Source organism: Bufo bufo, chromosome 1, assembly GCF_905171765.1.
Source record: "Bufo bufo chromosome 1, aBufBuf1.1, whole genome shotgun sequence".
NCBI classification, from domain to species: domain Eukaryota; kingdom Metazoa; phylum Chordata; class Amphibia; order Anura; family Bufonidae; genus Bufo; species Bufo bufo.
Window position 1 is genome coordinate 738,509,832 of NC_053389.1, and position 15,851 is coordinate 738,525,682.

Genomic DNA, 15,851 nt, shown 5'->3' on the forward strand with positions numbered 1-15,851 from the left:
GAGCCTGTGGCAACATAACATACGTCAGCCAGACGCTAGACGTGCCTGCCTTGCCTGTGCTGTGCATGCCACTGCTCTAGTCTCGGATCTCTTAAAGAGACAAGCAGCGCAGCCACAGCAGCCGCCGGCGTCCGGCGGGGGGCCCCTCCACTCCAGACTCCAGCCCGGTTTTAATTATATTACTGCGGCACGGCGCCACACAATAGAATTATAGATATAGTAGTACTTGCGGCCGGGCCGGTGCTGGGGGCCCCTAAGGAGTCGGGGGCCCGGGGGCAATTGCCCCCCTTGCCTCTATGGTAGCGCCGGCCCTGTATATACGGTATGTGTCATCCACAGATCCCCCTCCCTATAAAAGTGTCATCCACAGGCAACTAGGACATGTTGAAATCTGAGTGATTTTATTTAATTTTTTAAACCACAGACAGCAGGACTTTTCTTCCCTGTTGTGGTTTTAGGTATTGGGTAAAGAATCGCAGCATTTCTAAGCATACTTGTGTAAATGTATCATTGTTATAGCTGCCCCCCCTCTACTTTTGTCCTGGCCCCCAGTGTGCCCCCCCCCCCCCCCCCAAAATTTGAAAGCTAGAGACGCCACTGGCTGTCACTACTACTCCCAACCCCCTGATATCACCTGTACCACTACTACTCCCATCCTTCTACTGTCACCTGTACCACTACTCCTCCCATCCCTCTTCTGTCACCTGTACCACTACTACTCCCATCCTGCTACTGTCACCTATATCACTGTTCCTCCCATCCCCCTGCTGTCACTACTCCTCCCATCCCCCCTGCTGTCACTACTCCTCCCATCCCCCTGCTGTCATCTGTACCACTACTCCTCCCATCCCTCTTCTGTCACCTGTACCACTACTACTCCCATCCTGCTACTGTCACCTGTATCACTGTTCCTCCCATCCCCCTGCTGTCACTACTCCACCCATCCCCCTGCTGTCACCTGTACCACTACATTACATACTATTTAACCTGTTGGAGCAGCAGAGGAACAGCAGGCCTGGCAGGCAGTGTGGAGAAGAAGGGGCCATTACTCCCTGTCCCAGCAGCTCCAGGGGGCAGAGAACAGTCAGACACCAGGTCCCTCTGCCCTCCTTCCCTGTCAGTGCAGACTGCAGAGCTCGGGCTGTATTCACAAGCAGCCAGCCTGCTCCAGAAAAGCTCCGTGCTGGTGGGCGGGGCCTGCCCTTGTGACTAATACACAGGGGGGTGTGCCCAACATCTAGTCCAGGATCCCTGTCATTGGCTGGCAGCACGTGTCATAGGAGGCTGCAGCCAATAGAAAACAAGAGGCAGTACTGGCAAATAGTGTGCCAGTCCTGCGGATCTCAGAGGAGGAGGGGACAGCATGGAGGAGCAGTACTCTGCCCCCTCCTCACTGACAGCGCCCGAGTCACAGCTGGAAGTAGTGCTGGTTCTGTGGCCATATTAAGGACAAGACCAGCACTTCTCTCCCATCCCCCTCACTGGAAGAAAATCACCGTTATTTTACATTACAACTGTCATCAGCACAGTTCATATGCACTACAGATCCCAGCATGCCCTCCTACATTAGGTTCACTGTTTCTGAAAATCTACACTATGCTCCATAGCAATCCATACAGATTACTATTTTCTAGCCTACACAGCTAGGATGGCTTTGGTTGCCATGGGCAACACCACCGTTTCCCTGCATTAGCTCCCGTTGCCGAGCATGACATCACAGACGCGTTGCCCTGGAGACCTCCAACTGTCCTAACGGTCAGAGTGAGTTGAGGTTCGTGGAGAGAGGAGCTGTTGAGACTTGTGCAGAGCGAGCGATTTGCTTATTTGCCTTTATTTATATTTTTTTGCGTTTTTTTTTTTTTTGTTTGTCTGCCCCCCCCACCCCTCACACTTTTTCTAGGTGTGTTGTGGGAGAGGCAGCCAAATGGCTGCTACGGGGGCTGGAGGAAAACTCCAGCCCCGGAGACATCTCCATCCTTCCCGGAGGCCCCCGTACAGCCGGAAGCCAAGAAGACCTGGCTACAACCATCTTACAGCTGGATTAGAAGGTATCGTGCCAGATTTTAAAACACTGTTTGAAATACCTAGACAGGAGGAACCTGGCCGATACCTTCGACTGCAGGGAGGACCCCCACTACCTCCGGCACCACCACCTGCCGATAACACCTGTGCGGCAGAAGTAGAGACAGAGGAACATCGGGTACCACAGCCCACCATAACACCAGGTGAGGAGCAGACCTATCCCTCATTGCTCAGTAGACCATCTGCCGGGAGAACACCATCCCCGAGAGGAGCAGCAGGAACATCTAAAGTCCGCATTGTGCCTGACGCCTTACCACCGCGTATTAAGGTCACTGCGAGACAGCTGAATAACTTCCCACAATGGCTCCCTGTCAGTTATGCGTCTCGGAAGAACATGATAGCCATGCTGACCAGACCATTGGTGGATGTGCGGGACTCCTATGTGACGCATGAGGGAGAATATCTCAGGTACACCTTTACCCGTGATGTCAAATTCCACGGCCGGGAATACCACGGGAAAATCTCCTTCTGCCGCAAAAAAATGTAGTGGTGGAATCCCCTGCAGAGCGTGAGTACCATCTTAGCGCACAGCTGCTTTCGGATTGACTTCTCGGTTTTGACCTTGGCTTGACTAATGGACTGTGTTTTTACTGCCGCCTGCCCTGACCCCGGACTGTTTTTGGACTGTGATTGCTTGCTGCCTGCCCTGACCTCGGCCTGTTTTTTTAGACTATGATTGTTTGCTGCCTGCCCTGACCGCGGCCTGTTTTTGGACTACGATTGCTTGCTGCCTGCCCTGACCCGGACTGTTTTGGACTACTCTTCTGCCTGACGATTTGGTACCTTACTGTAAATGACTGCAGGACAGTCTGCCTCTCTCCCGGCCTCACCTCTGGGTAGATCCCTTTCAGTGCCTCATATACTGGGATTTCTGCACACCTTAACCATAATGGACAGAACTATGGTGGGCTCTTCTATCCCTGGACTGGAATTGAATGGTCTGCATACTACATGCATATTTACTCTGGTTTACTCGGAATATATTTGTTTCCTGACCATAGTTCACATGGGTAATGGCAGCACCGATTTTGCTGGCAGGCAGAGACTTAGGCCAGTAACCCAGCTTGGACTTGTAATTTCCCCCACGTGACAGATTCCCAGTGGGCTGGTCAGTCAGGGGGCCGCCTGCCATAAACCATTGCAGTTTCCATGGCGTCAAGAACTGAAGGACCTGAAAATCTCCCTTTCACCTCCATCATCTCTGCTTCTGCTAGTTTAGGAAGGGGGGAAATGGGGAGAGTCCTGCTGACAGTGGGGAGGGGTACTTTGGAGAAGACTGTTGCTGTTAGTGGGGGAGAGGTAAGATGTAGGGAATGCCTCTGTCAGCGGGAAAGGGGTGGGAAGGAGGAAAGTGTTGCTGTCAGCGGTGGAGAAGTGGGAAGAAGGACAGTGCTGCTGTCAGTGTGGGAGGGGTGTGAGGGGGACAGTTCTGATGTCAGTGAGAAGGGGGTAAATTCTGATGTCAGTAGGGGAGGAGTGGTAAGGTAAAAAGTCAGATGCCAGTGGGAACAGGGAAATGGCCAATGGGGGAGGGGTGGGAAGGGGAAATGCTTCGGCCAATGGGGGAGGGGTGGAAAAGGGGAAATGCTTCAGCCAATGGGGGAGGGGTGGAAATGGGGAAATGCTTCGGCCAATGGGGGAGGGGTGGGAAGGGGGAAATGCTTCGGCCAATGGGGAGGGGTGGGAAGGGGGAAATGCTTCGGCCAATGGGGGAGGGGTGGGAAGGGGGAAATGCTTCGGCCAATGGGGGAGGGGTGGGAAGGGGGAAATGCTTCGGCCAATGGGGGAGGGGTGGGAAGGGGGAAATGCTTCGGCCAATGGGGGAGGGGTGGGAAGGGGGAAATGCTTCGGCCAATGGGGGAGGGGTGGGAAGGGGGAAATGCTTCGGCCAATGGGGGAGGGGTGGGAAGGGGGAAATGCTTCGGCCAGTGGTGGAGGGGTTGAAAGGGGGTAGCGCTGCAGCTATCGATTTGTTTCATAATAAAATATTCTCATCAGTCCACCATGCCATCAGTCTCCCCATGCAATAAGTTCCTAGTGCCATCAGCCCCCCTATGTTATCAGTCCCCCCATGCCATCAGCCCCACCGTGCCATCCGTCCCCTGTGCCATCAGCCCCTCCATAACATCCATCCCCATTGACATCAGCCTCCCCATGCCATCTGACCCCAGTGCCATCAGTTTCCCCCAGTGCCATCAGTTCCATCAATTCCCTCCATGCCATTAGTTTTCCCCATTTCCATCAGTTCCCCCATCTCATCATTTCCCCCAGTAGGGGAGGGGGAAAAAGCTTTGGGAAGTAGGGGAGGGTCTGGAGGGAGTACAATGTTGCTGCACTGTGGTGTTTGGCACTTCTGGGGAGATATTCTGTACTGTAATGTGGTGTTTGTCCGGCACCAATGGGCAAGAATGTTGTGTTGCACTGTGGTATCTGTCTGCCAGGGCTGCATTTCAAGCCCACTCGGGCCCTAGATGTAATATGTGTACAGTGCCAACATCAGAACATCCACATGGCCACCTTATCTGGACCAGCTGTTGAGCCAGCACTGCCCACCTCCTCCCCGGTCACAATAGTGAGACAGCTCTTCAGAAATGGCCAGTACGAGAACCTGATGGCCGGCCTCAGCAGGGACTTCATCTGTACCGTGTTACTACACCCGCAGGACCTGGTCAAGATCTGCTTTACAGGTACAACCACAGTGCTTATATGATCCATTACTGCCTCTATGTAATGTTTATGTACATATATGCTGGGCAAGCTGGGGGTTGTAGTACCCCTAACAATTTAATGATACCATATGTAGCTTTCAAATATGCTTTGTAGTGAAGTTCCTCACCATTTTCAAGATCTCTGCTCCTGTTAGTAAATGAAGGCAGAGACTTAGGGGCTTACCCCAAATCTGTGAGGTGAGGCTTTACTTCTTGTAAGTGAACATTACATGAAAACACTGATATCTTTATATTCTCATCTGATTGGAGAAAGGCAGGGGCTTCTGTCACCCAACTCCCACCCCAAGACAGGACTGGACTGAAGATGTGGTGACCTGTCATTAGATATAAATCTGCTCTGCTGTTTAATTTGGCGGCCATTGCTGTTCCTACAGTAGATGATACTCATCTTTCCAAGGCTTCTAAAGGTAAACTCATTTAGTTATTCAGCAGTACCAGATGGGGTGGGTTGCATCAGTGCATGAAAACCTGGGGTGACAACCTTGCTGGGTGCTATAAAAGTGGTCACATTGATTGTCTGCCTGCTTTCCCTCCATTGTACTCTAGTCATACATTTTGTTGTGCTATTACTATAAGAATCCCAGTAAAATGATGGAATAGAGCTTAAAGGGGTTTCCATCATATACATTTATGGTGCGGGATCCCACCTATGGCATGGACGAGCCATGCCCCATGTTCACTGCATCATGGAGGAGGTACTCCCCATAACCTGGAATAGCCGCCTTTCCATTGCCAGCTGCCTCTCCATTGTAGGCTGTGGGGAGCGTAGCCTCTGTGATCCATAACGTGGGCTCAGAGCTAGAGTCCTGCGGGAACGTGTGGGAACGGTGTTCCTGCACTTTTTTCATAGCAGGAACGCGGTTCCCTTTCAGGGCCGCCCATCTTTAACGCTGGGCAAAAGTACCAGGAAGCGGTGAAGGTTTTGTACTCACCGCTTCCTGGTCCTCTGTAGGTAACGCTTGAAGTTAAAATATACCATCAGATCGGAGTTTTCGGATCGGATAATCTACATCCGAGGCGTTCCCATTGTGATGGGGACGCTGCATCATTGATGGGCAGTGCGCCCCCCCCCCTTCCCGGTATTAAAATCATTGGTGGGCAGTGCACCCTCCCCCTGCCCTTCCTAGTATTAAAATCATTGGTGGGCAGTGCGCCCTCCCCCCGCCCTTCCCAGTATTAAAATCATTGGTGGGCAGTGCGCCCCCCCCCCCAATCATTTGTGGCAGCGGCAGTTCCGATCGGAGTCCCAGCAGTGTAATGCTGGGGCTCCGATCGGTTACCATGGCAGCCAGGACGCTACTGAAGTCCTGTCTGCCATGGCTAGTTACTCTGCAGCATTATACTTACATGCTCTGTGGCCGCCCGGTTGCTCCTTCTTCTTGTAACTGACAGGTCTGTGTGGCGCATTGCTATATGCATAAGCAATGCGCCGCACAGACCTGTGAGTTAAAAGAAGAAGGAGCACCGGGCGGCCACAGCGCATGTAAGAATGCTGCTGACTAACTGACCATGGCAGCCAGACAGGACTTCAGTAGCGTCCTGGCTGCCATGGTAACTGATTGGAGCCCCAGAATTACACTGCTGGGACTCCGATCGGAACTGCCGCTGCCACCAATGATGGGGGGGGGCGCACTGCCCACCAATGATTTTAATACCGGGGAGGGTGCACTGCCCACCAATAATTTTAATACCGGGGAGAGTGAACTGCCCACCAATTATTTTAATACCGGGGGGGGGGGGGGGAGGGTGCACTGCCCACCAATGATTTTAATATTTTAATACCGGGGGGGCGCACTGCCCACCAATGATTTCAATACCGGGGATGGCACTGCCCACCAATGCACTGACTGGGGACTGATGGAGAGGCACTGACTGGGGGGCCTGGGGGCTGATGGAGAGGCACTGGGGGGCCGGTGGTGAGAGGCACTGGGAGCTGATGGAGAGGCACTGGGGGCTAATGGAGAGGCACTGGGGGCTGATGGAGAGGCACTTGGGGCTGATGGAGAGGCACTGGGGGCTGATAGAGAGGCACTGGGGGCTGATGGAGAGGCACTGGGGGCTGATGGAGAGGCACTGGGGCCTGATGGAGAGGCACTGGGGGCTGGTGAGAGGCACTGGGGTCTGATGGAGAGGCTACTGGGGGCTGCTATGAGGATATTGGGGGCTGCTTTAAGGCTACTGGGGGCTGCTATGAGGCTACTGGGGGCTGCTATGGCGCATGGGGCTCTTACTGAGGTCTGATTGGGGGTCATTCATATTGGGGTCTGAGCTGAGGTGTGATCTGAGGTCTTATTGGGGTCTTATTAACTTTGGGGATCTTATTGGGGCTGTTAGCTGAGGTCTGATTAACATCGGGGGTCTGATTGGTGGTCTGACCTTAGGTGTAATGAAAAATATTTTTTTTTCCAGAGCAGCTTGGAGAAAAAAGAACTCACAGTCTCCCACACTCCTTCTACCCGGCCAAGCCTGCCAGCACCCCTGAGGCCAAGTCTGCCAGGACCCCTGAGGCCAAGCCTGCCAGCAGCCCTGAGGCCAAGCCTGCCAGCACCCCTGTGGCCTAGCCAGCAAGCACCCCTGAGGCCAAGCCTGTCAGCACCCCTGAGGCAAAGCTAGCCAGCACCCCTGAGGCCAAGCCTGTCAGCACCCCTAAGGCCAAGCCAGCCAGCACCCCTGAGGCCAAACCAGCCAGCACCCCTGAGGTCAAGCCAGTGTCACGGCCTATGGTCGTGACTCTTTGAGGCGCATGCAGTTGCCAGTGGTTAGGTTCGTTGTCTACCGCAGGTGAGGGCAGTTTGTATATTGTCTCACATGTGGTTGCCGCTGGCAACATGGTGTTGTTGGCAGTGTAGCAGCCTGAGCTTGTTGCTGGGCTGCTCACTGTCTATGCATGCGGTTGCCTATGGCAACTTGTGTTATATGTGTGCACTTTCCCTGTTTGGTGTGCGCGGGGTTTATGTGTGTGTGCACTTCCCCTTTAAGTGGCTTCACTACCCTATCTGGTATTGGAGGGGTTAATTGCCTTTCCAGTGTGTGTCTGTGTGGGTGTGGCTACTTGGGCTATTTAGCCTCTGCTGAGACCTGAAGCTGAGGGGTACTCCAGCCATGCATTATGCTGGAGTCATCCTCCTGGTCTTATACCATCTGTCCAGTGAGGGCCACCCTTGTGGTCATAAAATATATGTACTGATGTTATGATTTGTCTGTGTGGTGTTTCACCCTATTGCAGCTATGGTTCTGGTTTCCTGTGTGAGTTATGTTGTGTGCTGTGTCCTTTTGTGTTTGGTGTGGACAACAGCATTTGAGCACGGGTTCCAGTCAGTGTGTCTGTGGCAGGTAGGTGTGGAAGTGTTTCACTCGCCTGCCATATCCTTATGCTGTTTGATGTTTCCCGTTCCTTGCAGCTTGGCCAGTTTAGACTCCTGTTCCTCCGTGTCTAGGAGGAACAGGTCGTCTTACCCTGCTCCTAGTCCAGGGATCTCTTGAGGGCTAGTAGGGACCCGAGGTTCCTGAGTATGAGCCCTCCTACCATCTGGGTTGGCTCATACAGTTAGGAGTCAGGGTCAGAGTTAGGGACCCGTTAGGAGGTGACCTGCTCCCGAATTCTGTTGTCCTGGCCTAGCAGCTTCCTATTCCTATAACATCGCACGGATGAGGGTTTCCCCCACTCTCATCCGTGACAATATGACCACAATGGCTCCTTGCGTGGTTTACCTTCGAAAGAGGGTGCAGCATGTATTGCCAGCCGTTTTGTCATACATGCGCGTTCTCCAGAGGGAGAGCGTTATGGGGTTCACCGTTAACGGCGCGGTTGGTGGCTTATTCCCCGCCACCTAGCCTTCCGTGTCCGTGTTGGTGATCCCTTGTCCCTCTCTATGTTCCTATCTCTGGTCGTCTGCTGGCAGCATTCCGTTGGTGTTCCGGCTGTGTGCTGGTTAGGAGTGGCTGTTGGCAGCGACTGGAGTGGGAACGTGAGTGGAGAGTGACGCAGTGTTCAGTGCGGTCTCTCCCGGCTGTTTGTTTGCTGGTCTCTGGTTCTTGTGTGTTGCTCCAGAGGCTGGCAGTCGGCGCCCTGGTTCCTGTGTGTTGCTCCAGGGGCTGGCAGCAGTCTTGGGGAGACTCGTATGCACTGACGCTGATTCTCCTACTTTTTCCTTTCTCCCATCCCTGTTTTGAGTTCCTCACTAGTTTCCTTTTTTTTTTTTGGTGGAAGGACTTTGAGGGGTGGGAGTGTCATGGCCTATGGTCGTGACTCTTTGAGCCGCATGCAGTTGCCAGTGGTTAGGTTTGTTGTCTACCGCAGGTGAGGGCAGTTTGTATATTGTCTCACGTGTGGTTGCCGCTGGCAACATGGTGTTGTTGGCAGTGTAGCAGCCTGAGCTTGTTGCTGGGCTGCTCACTGTCTATGCATGCGGTTGCCTATGGCAACTTGTGTTATATGTGTGCACTTTTCCTGTTTGGTGTGCACGGGGTTTATGTGTGTGTGCACTTCCCCTTTAAGTGGCTTCACTACCCTGTCTGGTATTGGAGGGGTTAATTCCCTTTCCAGTGTGTGGGTGTGGCTACTTGGGCTATTTAGCCTCTGCCGAGACCTAAAGCTGAGGGGTACTCCAGCCATGCATTATGCTGGAGTCATCCTCCTGGTCTTATACCATCTGTCCAGTGAGGGCCACCCTTGTGGTCATAAAATATATGTACTGATGTTATGATTTGTCTGTGTGGTGTTTCACCCTATTGCAGCTATGGTTCTGGTTTCCTGTGTGAGTTATGTTGTGTGCTGTGTCCTTTTGTGTTTGGTGTGGACAACAGCATTTGAGCACGGGTTCCAGTCAGTGTGTCTGTGGCAGGTAGGTGTGGAAGTGTTTCACTCGCCTGCCATATCCTTATGCTGTTTGATGTTTCCCGTTCCTTGCAGCTTGGCCAGTTTAGACTCCTGTTCCTCCGTGTCTAGGAGGAACAGGTAGTCTTTCCCTGCTCCTAGTCCAGGGATCTTTTGAGGGCTAGTAGGGACCCGAGGTTCCTGAGTATGAGCCCTCCTACCATCTGGGTTGGCTCATACAGTTAGGAGTCAGGGTCAGAGTTAGGGACGCGTTAGGAGGTGACCTGCTCCCTAATTCTGTTGTCCTGGCCTAGCAGCTTCCCATTCCTATAACATCGCACAGATGAGGGTTTCCCCCACTCTTATCCGTGACAGCCAGCCAGCACCCCTGAGGCCAAGCCTGTCAGCACCCCTGAGGCAAAGCTAGCCAGCACCCCTAAGGCTAAGCCAGCCAGCACCCCTGAGGCCAAGCCAGCCAGCACCCCTGAGGCCAAGCCAGCCAGCACCCCTGAGGCCAAGCCAGCCAGCCCCCCTGAGGCCAAGCCAGCCAGCACCCCTGAGGCCAAGCCAGCCAGCACCCCTGAGGCCAAGCCAGCCAGCACCCCTGAGGCCAAGCCAGCCAGCACCCCTGAGGCCAAGCCAGCCAGCACCCCTGAGGCCAAGCCTGTCAGCACCCCTGAGGCCAAGCCTGTCAGCACCCCTGAGGCCAAGCCAGCCAGCACCCCTGAGGCCAAGCCAGCCAGCACCCCTGAGGCCAAGCCAGCCAGCACCCCTGAGGCCAAGCCAGCCAGCACCCCTGAGGCCAAGCCAGCCAGCACCCCTGAGGCCAAGCCTGCCAGCACCCCTGAGTCTTCAGAACTGTAAGTAAATAATATATAAGGGGAGCTTATAATATGAAAGAGACTAATTATGTCTGAACAGACATATAGCGCAAATTCCAGTTTTTGTTTACGTTTTATGTTGCACTGAATTTTCTGTGAAATATATATATATATATATATTTTTTTGTTTTTTGGGGGGAAGGAGTCGGGGTGGCAGTGGATCTTGGGTGATTTCCCACACTTTTTTTTCTCAGGACTTGACCCCATCGTGGGCTGCTATATTCACTAGAGCGCAGCACCCCCTGCATTGTGTATTCAGACCGAGCGCCATACATACAGGGTGAGTGTGCCTCGTACTGCGGTATTTTATGGGTCAAATCAGTTCCATTGATGTGAGTAGATGAATGAAAGATATAAGTCTATCATGTGCAACAAATCTGCCACATGTGAATATACCCCAGTAGAACATGATGCAGGTGTAGTCCTGGTCCAGTTTTCACCTATGGCCACAGGACAACAAGGTACAAGTGTTAACCACTGCACCGCTATACTTACACTGTTCAGAACATAATTGTTGTCTCGGATATGTTCCTTGTGAGACTCATTTCTTGCATCATTTCTTTCATGCAGATGCCTTAACCCTTTTTTTACTCGTTTTGTTCTTCAGTACAATGCTGGTGTTGACCCTTCATGATAAAAGGACATGTTCCATGCTCTTTCTACAATGTATGGGCAGGAAGAAATTCCTGCACAAGGTAATCAGTGTCTCTATAATGTCATACAATCATCATAGATGTCAGGCTTTACCATCAGTAACCTTCATGTCTTATAGCTGTAGGGTTTGTACCAGGCCTGCTGGGAACATCAGATGGAGCCCTGCAGTTCATGGCCTACAAGAAACTGAAAATGGACTTTACAAGCATTTCCATCGACCCAGTGACACAAAACCGGTAATAACCTGTATTTCTTATTTAGATAGACCTCAATATCTATGTGTTAGGTCTGATGTACATAGAAGAAACATGATGGTAAGGGTCAGCCTACACGGTCAGACTGATGTGCCAGAACCAGCATAGAGGAATGGGTTTATGTGTCTTCTGTCTTATAGGAAAGAAGAGTTCCATGGAGTCTACTAGAGCAATGTCTTCAGCATTATCCCAGTGACCTCCGCCTGCGGAATCATCTTAGTAGCTTCAATTCTACTTTCATTTTCCTGGAAATGACCACAGTGCAGAAGTTCTGTAATAAAAGGAATAGAAAACCCTAGACAAGCCTGGTTCTGATAATCATTTATTACATGGATGTTGAATTACACTAAAGGGGTTCTCTGAGCTTTTTTGAAAATCCAGCAGCTTTCTGACCTGTGTAGGCAAGATGGTTTCCTCAGTACTTACCTCTGTCGCACCGCTGACACCACCGTCTTTGTTAGACTCACGTGACCACCTGGAGTTTTCGAGCAGAGTTTTCCTGAGTCTTCCTGTTCAACTGCATATTGTAATTGGGAGCACATTATGTGGCTCTGATCTATATGGACACTGTGTGTGGCACTTTTATATTCAGGGGGGCCCATTGTGCTCAGTATGTGATGAGCTTGGTTCTGGTGCTGGATCTTAGTGTTGAGCGCGAATATTAATCGCGAATATCGCAACTTCGATAATTCGCGAATATAGTGCTATATATTCGTTATATCGAATATTCGTCATTTTCTCCATCTGAACACATGATTCCTTCCTGCTTAAAATGCTTGTGGGCCAATGAGTCATTGGCCCACAAGCAAGAAGCAGGGAGGAATCAAGAGTTTAATTAGTAAAAAATGACGAATATTCTAAAAAACTAATATATAGCACTATATCACATATATTCGTTTTATAGAATATTCTTTTTTTCCCCCCCAATTAGTACCGTTATTGCCCTTCGGCATACTCCTCCCCGACAAGCGTCCCTGTCACCATGGGAACGCCTGGTGGTTAGAATATACCATCAGATCTGAGTTTTCACGATCTAACTCAGATCCGATGGTATACTCTAACCACCAGGCGTTCCCATGGTGATCGGGACGCTTGAAGTTAGAATATACCGCCAGGGCGTTGTGATCCGCGCAATTAACCCCTTAGGAGCGGGTTAATTGCACTGATCACAGCGCCCTGTGCGCCCTCCCCCCCACCTCCCCAGTATTAAAATAATTGGTGGCCAGTGGCTACAGGGTCCCCCTTCTCCCCTGGCACTGACCACAGGGTCCCCCCTCCTGCCCCCCCCTCCCCATCATTGGTGGCAGCAGGCAGTTTCACTCAGCAGCATTTACTTACCTGCGGGGCTCTCCTCCTTCTGAGAACTCACAGGTCTATGCGCCGCATATGCCTTCAGCAATTCACCGCATAGGCCTGTGAGTTCTCAGAAGGAGGAGAGCCCCGCAGGTAAGTAAATGCTGCTGAGTGATTAACTAACCAGTGCAGCCAGGACTTCTGTAGCGTCCTGGCTGCCATGGTAACTGATCGAAGCCCGGCCATTATGCTGGGACTCGATCGGAACTGCCTGCTGCCACCAATGACGGGGGGGAGGACCCTGTGGCCACTGCCACCAATGATTTTAATACTGGGGGGAGGGGTTAGTGCGCACTGGCCACCAATTATTTTAATACTGGGGGGGTGCACTGGCCACCAATTATTTTAATACTTGGAAGGAGGGCACACAGGGCGCTGTGATCCGCGCAATTAACCCGCACCTGAGGGGTTAATTGCGCGGATCACATCGCCCTGGCAGTATATTGTAACTTTAAGCGTCCCCTTCACCATGGGAACGCTTGGTGGTTAGAATATACCATCGGATCTGAGTTTTCACGATCTAACTCAGATCCGATGGTATATTCTAACCACCAGGCGTTCCCATGGTGACGGGGACGCTTGTCGGGGAGGAGTATGCCGAAGGGCAATAACTGTACTAATTGGGGGGGAAAAAAAGAATATTCTAAAAGACGAATATATGGGATATAGTGCTATATATTAATTTTTTAGAATATTCGTCATATTGTAAGACAATCATATATATATATATTTTTTTTTTTTTGTGTGATGAGTTATACTTTTTAATGACAGCATTTAATGTCCCATATAAATTATAGTGAAACTTTTAAAACATGATTTGTGGCATGAAGGAAGAAAATACCCAATTCCTCCATGTTTTTTGGGGCTTTGTTCTTATGGCGTTCACTATGCAGTAACAATTACGACCTTATTGTTCAGCTCAACACAATTATGGCATACCACATTTCATAGATTTTGTTCCATCTTATTACTTTTATAAAAATATATACGTTTCAAAAAATTGGTTTGTGACACCATAAACAAGCTTTTTTATGAGGGTTTTTTTTGGTAGGCGAGCTGTAGTTTTATTGGTACATAGAACTTTTTGATCATTCTATTGTATTTTTTGGGTGAGATGAGGTGACCAAACAACGATATTTTGTACAGTGTTCACCACGTAAGATAAATGATGTGATATTTAATATTTCAGACATTTTCGGATTGCAATACTACTTATGTTTATTTTTTTTATATTTTTTATATCAGAAATTGGAATAAAAAAAATAGATGTATTTTTTAACCCTTTGGGTCCAGGAGGATTTTTCATTTTTGCATTTTCATTTTTCTTCCCTGTCAGTAGTGTGATTCTCATGGGAGAGCCCGTTGTATGAGAGATCTGTGCAGCTCTTAGACTGGACCACTGTGAAAAGGCCCCTTAGTGACCGCTGTAAAAAGCGTATTGGTGGTTATTAAGTAATTAACTGGCCATCGCTGTTGAGTTGATAGGTTCTGATGTGTGCCAGTGCCGTGTTTATAGTTGGGGCATTTACATGTCTTCATTTACACATACTGGGCATTTAACCCTTTCAGTAGCGGGAAACTTTTCACCTTAAATCCAAGGCCGATTTTTGCAAATCTGACATGTGTTAGAACGGAAGGATGGCCTTTGTGGCGCAGATTTTAAAGGATAGGTTTATGGGTGCCATTGGTTTTTATTTTTTAAGTGATTTTGGGGGCTCATTTTTTGCGGGTTGAGGTGATAGTTTGATTGGTATCATTTTGGGGTACGTAAGACTTATTTTTGTTAAGTTTTACACAGTGAAATAATTTTTGAACAGAATAAAATTTTGTTTTTGTGTTGCCACTTTCTGAGAGCCCTATTTTTTTATTTTTTGGGTGATTGTCTTAGGTAGGGGCTCATTTTTTGCGGGATAAGATGACTGTTTGATTGGTACCATTTTGGGGTACATAAGACTTTTTCATCACTTGGTATTACACTTTTTGTGAGCCAAGGTGAAAAAAATGGCTATTTTGACACTGTTTTTATGGCGTTCACCTGACGGGTAAACGGCTGCGAAAGTCCAGGCAGGTCTTCAGGTACTAGCGACGAAGCAGGTCTGACCTCCGATAAGCAGGTGGGTTGACAGGATGATCCCCAACGCAGAATCTGACCGGAGTGCCAGTCCAAAACTGGTGTGGGCAGACGCAGCCAGGGAAGAACAAGGATAACTGGATTCACGGACACTGGCAACACATAGAAAGATATAATCTCTGAATGCAGAACCCCTATTTGCAACTTAAGGGGCATAGTAACAGAAAGCACAGGTTCAGGAAGTGGCAGCCTATTTACAGAAGCCACTGACAGAGGCCTTTCAAGACAGATGGTAAGAATCCAGTACTGATCGACCAGAGCCTGCTGAATGAAGTTACCGGCTGACCCAAGAATGCAAGCACAGACAGTGTGACTCCCTTGTGAGAGAGAGTCACTGCAACTGAAAGTTTCAGAGAGGACTTTTCCTTGTTTAGGACCACCTCTCCAACTCATCCTAGATATTGGTGTTTCCCGGCTTCTGTGAACAATTACGCACAATGTGGGCCTTGCCTCCACAATACAGACACAGGTTCTCTGGTTTGCGGCATAGACGTTAAGTTGTCTGGTCAGACAATCAAAGGCGCTCTATCTGCATGGTCTCTTCAGATGGGATGGACATTAGAGGAAGAACCGGCCTCTGGAAGGATGGAGACAAGCGAGGTGGTCTTCTGGTGCATGCGACCTCCTTAGAACGTTCCCTGAAACGCATATCTATTGCTGTGGCCAAGGTGATCAGGTTGTTGAGAGTGGACTGACGGTCGTGACCAACTAGTTCATCCCTAATCCGATCAGAAAGGCTCTCCCAGAACACCGAGAGTTGAGCCTCATTATTCCATGCAAGTTCTGCAGCCAGGGTACGAAACTGGATGGCGTACTGACCCACAGACAAGAAACCCTGACTTAGACGCAGCAGAGCTAAAGCAGCGGAGGATGTACTGCCAGGCTCTTCAAAGACCAGCCGGAAGGTAGCCAGGAAAGACTGCAGGTTAGTGGTGTCTGGACCTCCTTGTT

General features: G+C 50.3%; 1 long non-coding RNA gene across 1 annotated transcript; it reads left to right on the top strand.

The window, feature by feature from the left end:
- The first annotated feature begins 11,167 nt into the window (after window positions 1-11,167).
- LOC120987189 lies at window positions 11,168-11,698 on the top strand. Its single transcript, XR_005775950.1, has 3 exons — window positions 11,168-11,203; window positions 11,287-11,398; window positions 11,557-11,698. It is a non-coding gene; the product is annotated as an uncharacterized LOC120987189 (long non-coding RNA).
- The last annotated feature ends 4,153 nt before the right edge of the window (window positions 11,699-15,851 follow it).